The 12,835-nt window shown below is 37.6% G+C and overlaps 1 long non-coding RNA gene across 2 annotated transcripts in view; it reads right to left on the bottom strand.

The window, feature by feature from the left end:
• LOC131485406 (uncharacterized) overlaps window positions 1–12,835 on the bottom strand; it is a 155,176-nt gene that overhangs the window by 141,581 nt on the left and 760 nt on the right. The gene's annotated exons all lie outside the window — the stretch shown is intronic.

The following is a 12,835-nucleotide window of genomic DNA, read 5'->3' as shown; positions in this document are numbered from 1 at the left end:
AGTTCTCCAAAGACTTTAACCACTGTATAACAATGTTACCTCCATCTTCAAAGACTAGAAAACAGAGGTTGCACAGATAGAGTACATGCTTTAGAGTCTGTTTTATTGCTCTTTTCATTGGTTTTTCTGGCCACAGATGTTTATTCATAATGGTCTTTGTGTGGACATCTTTGCATGCTAGAGATGCTTCTAACATTGGAATCCCCAGAAAATGAATTTTCAAATATTGGTTAAGGGATTGGTTTTATATCAGGAATTAACAAATATTGGTTAAGGGATTGGTTTTATATAAAAAATATAAACATAACACTCAAAATGAACAGGCATGAGAAAAAAAATCAGCATTAAGTTAAAACTAAGCAAGAAATCAAATTTTTCTTTCTTTCTTTCTTTCTTTCTTTCTTTCTTTCTTTCTTTCTTTCTTTCTTTTTCTTTCTTTCTTTCTTTCTTTCTTTCTTTCTTAAGATTTTATTTTTAAGTAATCTGCACACCCAACATGGGGCTGGAATTCACAACCCGGAGATCAAGTTTCATGCTTCACCAACTAAGCCAGCCTGGCACCCCTCAAACTTATTTCAATATCAGAACGTTAAATTATAAACTTTAATATAATAATAACTGCAAAGTTAAGCAATAAGTTCATAGTTTATTCTGTTGTGAAATGATGTCCTTGCTATCTATGAAGCTTGGCTAGCACAGTAGTTTCTTAATAATTGACAAAACCTTAATATAGAAGTGTTCATACTTCCAATTTTTTTCTGAATCCTCAGAAGGCCTGATAACTTGAGACCTCTCATTCCCACATAGCAACTATAGAAAAGGGCTGAAAAAGTAGCAGATTCCTTTACAAAGGGGCAAATTTAATAGTCTCTAGCTCACCTTCTTTATTCATTTATATTGCCTGCCTACCTTTGCTCAAGAAAGTAAATCAATCTTGAACTTCCTTATAAATTTATATTACTAGAGGAAAAGAAATGAAAACTTATTATGGATATGATTAGCATATCCATTATACTTGAAAGGGACAGCAAATAATTTTATCACTCTCTTCAGACATTTTATTCCAGGAAATTATTTTTTTCCTTAATATTGTTCTGTTAAGTTCTTTTGGACTACCTGTCCAAATAGATAACCTAATGCTGAAACACTGTGTGAGTTAATGCACCATTTAGGGGTTACATAGATTTCCACTGAATTTTCCACGGTCCTAATGGAAGCACTTATCAGACTTGGTGCCAGTGTGATCTTCTTTATAGCTAAGAAATCTAGTGCTTTCATTTATCATCCCCACTAATTCCAAGCCACTTTTCTCTAAGAAAAGTGTATAATCTGTCTGAAGTCAGTCTCTGTTATTTTGTGGGCACATTTCAATGTCCTCTGAGAAGGGTTATATTCTTCTACTCTAACTGTAAATGATTTGCTTCAGGACAGATTTGGCTAACAACAAAATTCTCAAAATATATGTTTTAGATAAGCAAGTGAATTTACTTACTTACATGTCCTTCAAAACAACCGTCACCTAGCAAAGATGGGCACTGTGTTGGCTCAGCCACTTCTGTAAAGATCCTAAAAGAACTTTTTTGAGTCTTATTCATTTTCAAACATTGGAAAGAGAGAATGAAAGACATTTAGCTGGTTTCCCATTAAAGGAATAGAATCTATTATGGCAAAGAATAGAGACATGAACAATCCAAGCCTAGAATGATAATTGCCAGCTCCCTAAAATAAAAGCTGACTAATCAGGGTCATTCATCCTTATCTTGAGGGTATCATAGCACATTGACCTTTCCTTGATAGAAGTCTTTTTTTTTTTTTTAATTATTACTATTCTGTGACTTAACACAGCTATTTGGTCACTAATTGCCAGAGGTCTATATCTTCCTCATCTTTATAGATACACCACAGTGACTAGCTCCTTCATCTGCCCAAAGTAAGGGCTCAGTAAATGCCAATCTGTTGACTTACTCACACAGTGCCTGACTGAACACTTTTCATGCTCCTACTGTAGGTGGGTATATCCCTTTCACTCATCAAGTCAATCACAATATCCCATTAGCATTAGTTATTTTCTGTCATTTCCATCCTTCTCTTCATTCCTTCCTCTACGGACCAGGATCAGGGACCGGTCATCTCTCACCTGGACTCTTGCAATATCATCCTTATTGTCCTCCCTGCCACTGTGGTCTTTCTAATACTAAATTCTGAATATATCACTCCCCTTTAAACTCTTCAGTGCCATACTCTCCCTACAAAATTAAAATATTTGGGATAATATAAAAGGCCCTGCAGGAATGCTCTAACACCTGCCCACCTTCATTTCCCACTACACCTATGATCCTATTATAAATTCCAGTATTACTGGACTGTGTCCAAACATGCCATCTCTTTCAGACTCTTTCTTTACATAAACTGTTTCCTTGGCTTGGAATGTGTACCTTTTGCCTGTGGGCCTGGGCAACTCCCACTCATTCCTCTCAGATCCAAGGGCCTTCTCTGAAACTGGCTCTCACTTCTCTAAAAAGACTTCACCTCATTGGGCACATAACCCCCAATACAGTATCCCCCACATGGTAATAAAACTTATTTGGAAGGGTTTCTTACCCCTAAACTGTGAATTCCTCCAAGGAGGCAGCTGTCTCTATTCTTATTTGCATCCTGGTACTTGTTACTGACTAGTCATGGGAGGTATACACAGAGAAGACACTCAATTCATTTTGATTGAATGCAAGAAAGGACAAGGTTGACTAGTCATTTCCTTGAAAACTTCATTCATTCATTCATTGGGTACTTCCTAAAAATGGATAGGCTATTGTAATGGAAACCCCTGGGAGGCTTAATAAAAAACAAGGCCAGGGGCACCTGGGTGGCTCAGTCAATTAAACTTCTGATTTTGGCTCAGGTCATGATCTTATGGTTCATGAGTTTGAGCTGCACATCAGGCTCCATGCTGACAGTTCAGAGCCTGGAGCCTGCTTCGGATTCTGTGTGTCTTTCTCTCTCTCTCACCCTCCCCTGCTCGCACTCTGTCTCTCAAAAATAAATAACAAACATTAAAAAAAAAAAAAAAAGAAGGCCACTCCATTCATCAGGGCCAGAAGCATTGAAAGCCAAGTCAGAATTCTGCTAAGGGCCAACATATGCCAATGATTAGGGCCAACATGTAAACATAATACAGAGAATAATGTCCACAATAATTATGTCTTCTTATATGTATACATCACTGAACAGTTTGTGAAGCACTTAGGTGTTTGCAAGCTATTTATCACATTTTAAATCATTACAAGTATTTGAGAGGAGGGTTCTGGGTTATAATCATCTCTAATTTATTGAGAAGGGAACTGAGGCTTAGAAAGATTAAGTGACTATCCACCCTGAGTAGTTCTGTGACTTCTCAGGGAGAGTGTAGAGATACTTCTTTTTATCATGAATGGCTCATGATTTTCTGACTTCCAAAGTGTCTTTCTTATGAAAAAAAATATTTTTATAGCACATTATCCAAGACCAAGCTAAACTGTGATGTGGAGACCAGTTGTGACTGGTCATGAGGGCACCCATTCATGGGAGGCAGGGGATTATGTTAGATTGAAATTGTTTGTGAGTTCCTGGGTCAGAAATGGGAAAGATGAAGAGATGTGTAGAAAGGTCAATGGGGGGATGTTTTTTCCAAGCTCTCTCTAACAATCAAGTATAATGACCCCGAAGAGAAAGAGGGGAAAGCCATGAGACATGAGCTGGAATGTGGGATTGGGATGGGGATTGGCCAACTGGATCAAGGTAAGGGGATAGAAGCAGAGGCAGAGACAATGCTGTGAAGACCAGATAACAAAGACTTTTCTAGTGGAACGTGGAATAGTACTCCCATACAGGGAAAACAGAATGGAACGTAGCACATGCTCTTCAGCCGCACTGAACTTTCTGGCATCTCATGCTGGGCAAAATCTCTCTCCGTGGAGACACAGCACTTACCTAAAGGGCTTGGTATCCATGGTACTGGTTAAACCACTTGCCACACACCTTGTAGGCACCAAACACTAATGAGTGGTCAGAGACAAAATCCAGAAGAAAGTCCCTCTGGGCTAAATGGACAGTTGGAAATAATTGGGTTGTTGTGAAGTGTGCTTAGGCCCTGCATTTATGTAGTTGGGGACACGGGAAAACAAAGCAAATTTCAGTGTTAAAATCAGTGTTTAACCTACAGGTTAGTGATACCAAGAGGCTCAGGTTCCAACTATTAAAATTAAAATTGAGGGGCACCTGGGTGGCTCATTTGGTTAAGCATCCGACTTCGGCTCAGGTCATGATCCTACAATTTGAGAGATGGAGTCTCGCATCGGACCCTCTGCTGTCAGCACAGAGCCCGCTTCTGATCCTCTGTCCCTCTTTCTCTCTGCCCCTCCCCAGCTCGTCCTCCCTCTCCCTGCCCCCTCAAAATAAATAAAACTTTAAAAGAAATAAAATTAAAATTGAAATCTAGTATCTCGATGACATAATACCGTACCTAAAAGAATGAGTAAGATGGAAAAGACAGCGTGAAGCTTTGGTGAGGATGAGAAATGACAACTCACATGATGCTGGTGGGATTGTAGATGTATACAACCACTGTTGGGAGATGTGTACCAGAGCAGAGTATATGCATATCCTCTGACCCAACAATCCTACATGTAGGTTTAAGTCCAACAGCAATATGTACCTGTGGCCATCAAGACATGTATAAGTAAATTCAGAGCACCACTGTTTGTAATAGGAAAAAAAAACTAGAAAGGACCAAAATGCCCATCAATGATCATATGGATGAATAAACTTTGAAACAGTCACACACAGGATACTACACAATGATGAGAAAGAACAACTTAACAACCACACTGAATAATCTGGATGGAGCTCACAAACTTAACATTGAGCAAAAGAAGACACAAAAGATACATACCATGATTTCACTTACATAAAGTTCAAAACAGGCAAAAATAAATGAATGCTGTCAGAATAAAGGATAGTGTTATCCTGGGTGAAATGGTTAGTAGTGTTCACAAGGTGCATGAAGTAAACTTTTGGGAAGAGGGAGGGTCTGAGTGCTGGTTACCTGGATGTTTTAAAATTGGGAAAATTCATTGAGTTGAATACTAATAATTTGCATGCTTTCTTATGTGTATGTTTTACTTTGATAAAACATTTAAATCTTGATATTAAACATCAAGTCAAAGTAATATAAAGTGATATATATATATATATATAATACAAATAGTGGATATTCTGTCTTCATAACTGAATCAGTAAATTATGATCTCTGAGTTTTACCTTCCTCATTTTAAAAATAGGGAAAATGCTACCTGTTCATAGGGTTGATTTGAACATCAAGTGAGTTAGTGGGCATGAAAAGTAACTTTGTAAACTGTGAAAATGTATACACATGGAAGGTATTCTTGTTGGAACAAAGCAAAAGGAGGTTTTAATTCCAATTTTTAAATGATTTTGCACTGTTAAAGAATAACTCCCTTTGACAAATGATAGTAATTTTAAGTGTTTTGGGTCAAGTTTTAAAAAGCAGGTTTGTCAATTATATAATGGTCTTTAATGTACCCAGATTGTTGCTTTTGTTTCAGAAAACAGAAAATTACATGATAGCTTGTAAATGGCACATTCAATTTCACACACTGAGAATGTTTGAAAAGCAAAAGGTCCACGTATAATGCAGGAACTCAAATTTAATGGCATCAAATGATACATAATTTGATTCGTTCAACACATTCCCAGAAATTAATCACTGAGTGTCAGTATCTTTCCGTCCTTCATGACTTGGTTTGTCAAAAGAAAACTGCCCTTTTTGCCACAGCACTACTAATCAGTAGTAGTTGGTTCTCTGGGTTTAGCATTTCAATCTGTGGCTTAGCATCTGGAAACATTTTAAAAGGTCAGATTGCTACTCCCTTATTCAATTTAGCAAAATTTCAGGAAGCATAATGAGCTTCCTTTCTGTGCCTCCCAACATGCTTAGCAACACCTTTACAAATCAATGGAAACTTTGTCAGAGTAAAAATGGGGAGTAAAGATTAGGAAAGGAAATTGGAAAGCATGACCTATAGCGTCTTCCTTTCCCACTGATGTTTCTCTAGATCAAGTGTCTGAACAGCATCACAACAGAACTCTTAGGATAGCTAATTCCTTGTTGGGTGGAAGGGGTTATTTAGCAGCGTGGCTGACCTCCAACCACCTGAGGCCAACAGTACCCTCCCCCAAAGTGGTGACAAGCAAAAATGTCTCCAGCCACTGCCAAACATTTCCAAGGAGGGAATTGGGGGGGGGGGGGGTGTAAAATTAACTCCAGTTGAGAACTGAGCTTCAGATGGAATAGCTGCTAATGCTTCAGTCTTTGGGTCTTCTCCAAGATGTCTATGCCTTTATACAAGTTCTTCCAAACTTTCTAGATACAGTTTGGATGTAAGGTGCACCAAGGATGTGAAAATAGCCTGTGGGGTTGACAAACCCTATTGTCCTGCGGGCACAGTGGGTCACTGTGTGGTATGCATTTCTTTAGAGCATACCATTATTGAAGGTATTGAATTCTGAGAGGATCAGAGAGGACAAGAAAACAGAAAAGATGGAAAAAGAGGTAATCGTTGAAGAGGATGGAGAGGATATTCAGGTCTGCCTGGGAAGGCATGATGCCACTTTGTGTCCCCCTGTACCTGGTGCATACTGGTGCTGCCATGCTCATATTTCTTTACATTCACTGGTGCAAGATGCCTTGCAACTGGTAGCACTTGACATTCTTTGCCTTTTTTTCTGGCCACAAAACCACCTTCAGCTTATGAGCAAGGGCTAAATCAAAGTGCAGGGAAGGGTTTCCTTGGGAGCAGCCCTCAGTCTCTGATAGACTAGATGGGTAAATAATGATTCCAGCTCTCTCATCCCTTGATGAACGGGGGTTAGTAGATAATGATCCTAGCTCCCTGGTCCCTTGACTGGAATATCCCTGAGGTACGTGTTCCATGCTGGCTCCGAGTTTTCCCTGCGTGACTGAACTCCAGCCTGTACCTTGGCTGCCTCCCCTTCATTGTTTTCCTTTCCTACTTCACAACCAGTGCTTCCCTGGATCACCTCCAAGTAAACTACTTGTACCAAATCCTGTTTGGAAGTTTGATTCTAAGGAAAATCAGTGCAAGAGAGTCTGGTAAGATACAGCTTAATGCTGTCACATTAGGTTTCAGAATATTCCAAACCCACAAAGCTAACCTTGGGAAAATTAGAATCCATAAGGCTTCCCCTGGTCCAAGAAAGAATATATTCTCCAGCTTTATGAGGAGTTACATAGTAATCATCCTTTTTAAAAGGGCAAACAGCACGACATAAGTATGTGGTGTTTTCTTAGTCTATTTTTTGTCATTTACTCATGTAGGCACAAAATGTTGCATGGTAATTCAAAGCTCTATCAACTGTAATTTACTCTTACAAGGTTATAATCTAGTAACAAACAATTTATAATGCTTGTTTATAGGGAAAAATAAAAAAAAGGTTTCTATCGGACTCTGAACCTCCACCAAATAAGTAACCCCAGAGACAGAAATGTACTTTTTTTATTTCTTAAAACATAGCTTAGTCACATCCCCAACTGACAAAATATGATGGCTTTTATTTAATGTCTGGGTTTACGAAGCTCTCCATATATAACCCTTTAGTATATTTTCCTCAAAATTCAATCAGAATGGTTTTACATGATGAATTAAACCATCTATTGTAAAGAAATGCAGTGAAAAATGCATGCTGAAATACAAGTGTTAAGTCGACAATGGACAAGCAGGAAGTGAGCATCAATATTTTATTCATATGAACATTTTTTCACTTATTTAATTGTTCTGAAATCAGGTTTAGAACTTTGGCAAAATATAAAGCATTTAAAACTTTTTTTGATCTCAAGATAATGCATGAAGTCTTTTAAACACATTGTATCTATTTATTGATTGTCTACTTGATCAAAGATCATACTTATTTTCATTATTTATCTACACAATCAAATTTAAAAAGAGGCTTTAAAAGCATAAAAATGACTAAACCACAAAGGAAAGTTCCTAAAGGCAGATACTAAGAAAACTTTGAGAGAAAGATTTCATTTATAACAAGTAGAAATATTCAACACTGCAGCTAAGATAGTTTAAAAAAAAAACAAAACATTGCAGAGTAAGAACAACTGGCAATGAACAGAATAAACATGATAGGATGAATCAAATCAAACACCAGACATGGCAGACTGACTGCACTAATGCCTGTGCCCTTTGGTAGTACCCTCCTGCACTGACTCTGGGTTTGCCCCTGTGGCTTGCTTTGGCCAGTGAAACAGTGTCAACTTGATACAGAGGCTTGAAAATATGCTTGTGTAGTTTTACACCATCTCTGCAGGGCCACCACTGCTCTCAGAACAAACCTGTACTAGCCTGCTAGAGGATAAGAGACCACAAAGAGCAGAGCTGAACTGTTCTAGCTGAGACCATCCTAGATCGACCAGCCTCTAGGTACCCCACTAGCTAAATGTGGATGCTTGAGAGCTCAGAGAAGTTAGCCAAGCCTGGCCCAGACACAGAATGGCACAGTGGACCCACAGACTTAATGGAAGTAATAAAGGTTGTTATTTTATTTTATTTTTTTTGCTGTTTAAAAAAATTTAACGTTTATTTTTGAGAGAGAGAGAGAGAGAGAGAGAGAGAGAGAGAGAGAGACAGACAACGGCACAAGCAGGGGAGGGGCAGAGAGATAGAGGGATACACAGAATCCAAAGTAGACTCCAGGCTCTGAGCTCTCAGCAGAGAGCCTGACCCAGGGCTCAAACCCAAAGACTGCAAGATCATGCATGACCTGAGCCGAAGTTGGACATTTAACTGACTGAGCCACCCAGGAGCCCCGAAAGGTTGTTGTTTTAAAGCCACTAAGTCTTAGGATGGTTTGTCACTGAGAAACACTAATTGTACCAATATATTAAGTACAGATGGACAAAGACTGCTAGAATAGAAAACAAGAGGAGAAATATTTGCCATGGGTGTGGGTTAGCTCTTATACTAACAATAGGATACTGGACACAAGAGTTAAACATATGAAACAAATGTAGCCATTACAGAAAGTTTTTATGACCCCATTGTCAGAGGTGATTTCTCTATTAGGACATTTGCTAAACAAACACAAAGTAAAAAATTCAGAGAAGACATACAGAAATGCCACTATTCAACAAATCTCACTCAGTACTGAGATTAAATCCTCACCTGGAATCTTCATGTTAGATTTGAACTCCTGGCCAAATTAATCAAAGCTTTGGAATTTTACTAGCAATTATTAATTATATTTAGAAATAGTAGTAATGTAAATATGTCATCTATGCTATTATATATGTTACACCGTTAGTATGTTTCAGCATGATTTTTAAATGCTATTGATTTCAAGTAAAGTACAATTGCCATTGCTTTCATAATATTGTTTTGGTAATACTTAAAAAAAAATAAACAAGACTAGTAAATCTCAAACTTTGCTGTGTATTAGAATCACCTGAAGAGTTTTTTTTTTTTTTAAATCCCAATGCCGAAGTGACACCCCAGAGCAAATACACTAGGATCATGGGACTGTGACCCAGACATCGAAAGTTTTTCAGGCTTCTCAGGTGATTCCCATGTGGAGCCACGTTTGAGAACCAGTGACCTTAGTCCTAGATCCACGCTGTCCAATATGATAGCCACTAGTCACATGTGGCTACTAATTATTTGAAATTTGACTAGTTTAAATAGAGGTGAGCTGTAAGTGGAAAATACACACCAGATTTTGAAGACATAGTATTAAAACAAATGTAAAATATGTCATAAACAATTTTTATAGTTATTACATGCTGAAATGATAATATTTTGAACATGTGGATTAAGTAAAATATACTATTAAAGTTAATTTCACCTGTTTGGTTTTACTTTTTAAAATGCGACTACCAGGAAACTTAGTATTACATATGTATTTGCATTTGTGGCTTTTTTTTTCTGTTAGATAGCACTGACCTAGACTGTCCCACTAAACTAGACTATAAGGTACAGAAATAATTATTTTAATATTCATATGACTTTACAAAACCTTCCCTAATGAAGAATGGGTTTACATTTCACAAAACTGGATATAATGTTCTGTAGGAGTTTCATTTTTAAAGAAAAAAATCCTCTTTAACCCAATATTGCATTTATTACAGTGTTTTTATCATTGCTTATGCAAAATCATTTATATGCATTTAATTTTTATGATTATACTCAATTTTATATTAAATTTTTTTATGTTTTATTTATTTTTGAGAGAGAGAGAAAGAGAGACAGTGTGAGCAGAGGAGATACAGAGAGAGAGGGAGACACAGAATCCGAAGCAGGCTGTAGGCTCTGACCTGTCAGCACACAGCCCTATGTGGGGCTTGAATCCACAAACCACGAGATCATGACCTAAGCCAAACTCAGATGCTTAACCAACTAAGCCACCAAGGTGCCCCTCAATTTAATATTTTAAAGGGCATGCTGATATAAAGTTTATTTAATATTCAAAAATAAACGTATAATTAAAATGTGCAAAAGTCAGCATATTGAAAAGTGTCAACTGATCACATTTTATCAGTGGCATAAAATATTAAAGAGGGAGGTAAAGCCTGTAAAGAATAACCAATATTGTGCCACATTATTAAATTCTGATTTCTCATGATCAAATATGCTTATAGGAAGAAACATTTATACTGCCATTCTCTCTACTGGGTGATCGACATTCTACTTGTGATACTGATCAAAATTGAACTCATTTGAATAGCGTTACTAAAAAATCGCATGGTGAGTGCTACATATGAATAGCACAGAGCTCATTGTGTTTTAAGTCTAATTTTAAACCATTTAATGCTAGCACACTGGTTAAATTTATAAGGCAACATTCCAGGGTTTGTAATTTAAAAAAAAAAAAAATCTGGCCCAGGATGTATTTTAACTTATTTCACATCTCCTATTATCATCATTATTATTCATCAGATGATAATTAACATCCATGGCTGGAGGCCATTCCTTTCGATTTTATTAAAACTCTTCCTTTTCTAGTATAGGGTTTTCTTTAATCCCAGATTAATTTATTTCGCATTCACCGTGGCAAAGCTCCTGAAATGAATATATTCACAAACTCTCAAAATAAAATATCCTGAGTATTTAAATTTTTCTTTTTTAACATTTATTCATTCTTTTTTTTTTTTTTTCAACGTTTTTTTTTTTTTTTTTTTTTTTTATTTATTTTGGGGACAGAGAGAGACAGAGCATGAACGGGGGAGGGGCAGAGAGAGAGGGAGACACAGAATCGGAAACAGGCTCCAGGCTCCAAGCCATCAGCCCAGAGCCCGACGCGGGGCTCGAACTCACGGACTGCGAGATCGTGACCTGGCTGAAGTCGGACGCTTAACCGACTGCGCCACCCAGGCGCCCCACATTTATTCATTCTTGACAGGCACAGCATGAGCAGGGGAGAGGCAGAGAGGGAGGGAGACACAGAATCTGAAACAGGCTCCAGGCTCCAGCTGTCAGCACAGAGCCCGATGTGAGGCTCGAACCTACGTACCATGAGATCAAGACCTGACTCTTAACCCACTGAGCCACCCAGGCACTCCATCCTCAGTATTTAATGATTACTAAAATGCTAGGTAGTTTCCCCAGAATCATTACATTTTGTAAATCCTGGAGTTAGTTTACTCTCACCCATGGTGGAATATTTCATTTATAGCCAAAAGGAAAAAGAAGGTCACGTTATGACAGGACTGTTATCGGACAAACAGTAGGGTCATCTTTGTCAACCTGTGTAATAGTTTCCAACTCAATCATTCCTTATCTTTTTATGAACCCAAACCCCACCTTTTGTTATTTTCATTTTAGGTTGTTTTTGTTTTTCCTCATAAATCTCCATTAGGTCAGGAAAAATTTATGTTTTTTTTTTTTAACTCCAAAAGTTAAATTCTCACTTAAAGTTAAATTCTCCTTTAAACAAAATAACAGCCACAACAATACAGAGAAAACAAAGAGAACAGGAGCTCTCACAACCTGAATGAGTGATAATGTCTCTTCAACCCTACCACCTCTGACAGCTCAGAAGCAAGTGAGTCAGTGGAATGTGGAATGTTATTTTATTTGATATTTATCAACTTTGCTCAAAACAGTTTTAAAAGATGCTTGCTGCTGTGCCCCTCTGGCTTGCGCCACAAGGAACAGCACAAAGCTGGGGGCCACAACGGAGGCAGGTTTAGGAGAGAGAGCCCCCGGCATCAATCTCTTGAACAAGGTAAGATTGACCCATTCATTTATGTTCCTCCTAAAGAATTTGCCACATTCGGCCTTTTAGTTATGATTATTCATTTTTTTCTAGGCTGTTTGATAAATTCCCTGAGGGCAGAGATGTTGCCTAGTACATAATAAGTGGCAATATTTGTAGATTAAATGGAATATTTTATCCATTTTTGCAAGCTCGCAATAGCTATGGGCCTGCCCCAAAAGGAATTCAATAATACACTCAATACTGTATCATGCACTACTCTGGGACTGGGAATTATTTCAAAAGTAAACTTTTCTTAGATTTCTCCTACCAAAGTAGCAAGTAGAGTGAATTGAACTGACACTTAAATTGGAATAAAATATTCAGATGTGAATTCATATCTCTGCTTTGCATGTCCAGTGTTTTAAAAGTATAACTAAAGTCTATCTTAATAGCTCATTTGGCATTTACTTGCAAATAATTAAAATATTCATATGTATCACTTTTTTAGCAGGTCAGAGTTAGGAAGACCAAAATTTTCTGTCATCTCTAAAGTCCGTTTATT

The sequence above is a fragment of the Neofelis nebulosa genome, chromosome 9 (genome assembly GCF_028018385.1).
Source record: "Neofelis nebulosa isolate mNeoNeb1 chromosome 9, mNeoNeb1.pri, whole genome shotgun sequence".
Taxonomy (NCBI): domain Eukaryota; kingdom Metazoa; phylum Chordata; class Mammalia; order Carnivora; family Felidae; genus Neofelis; species Neofelis nebulosa.
This window is presented reverse-complemented; position numbering and strand designations above follow the sequence as displayed.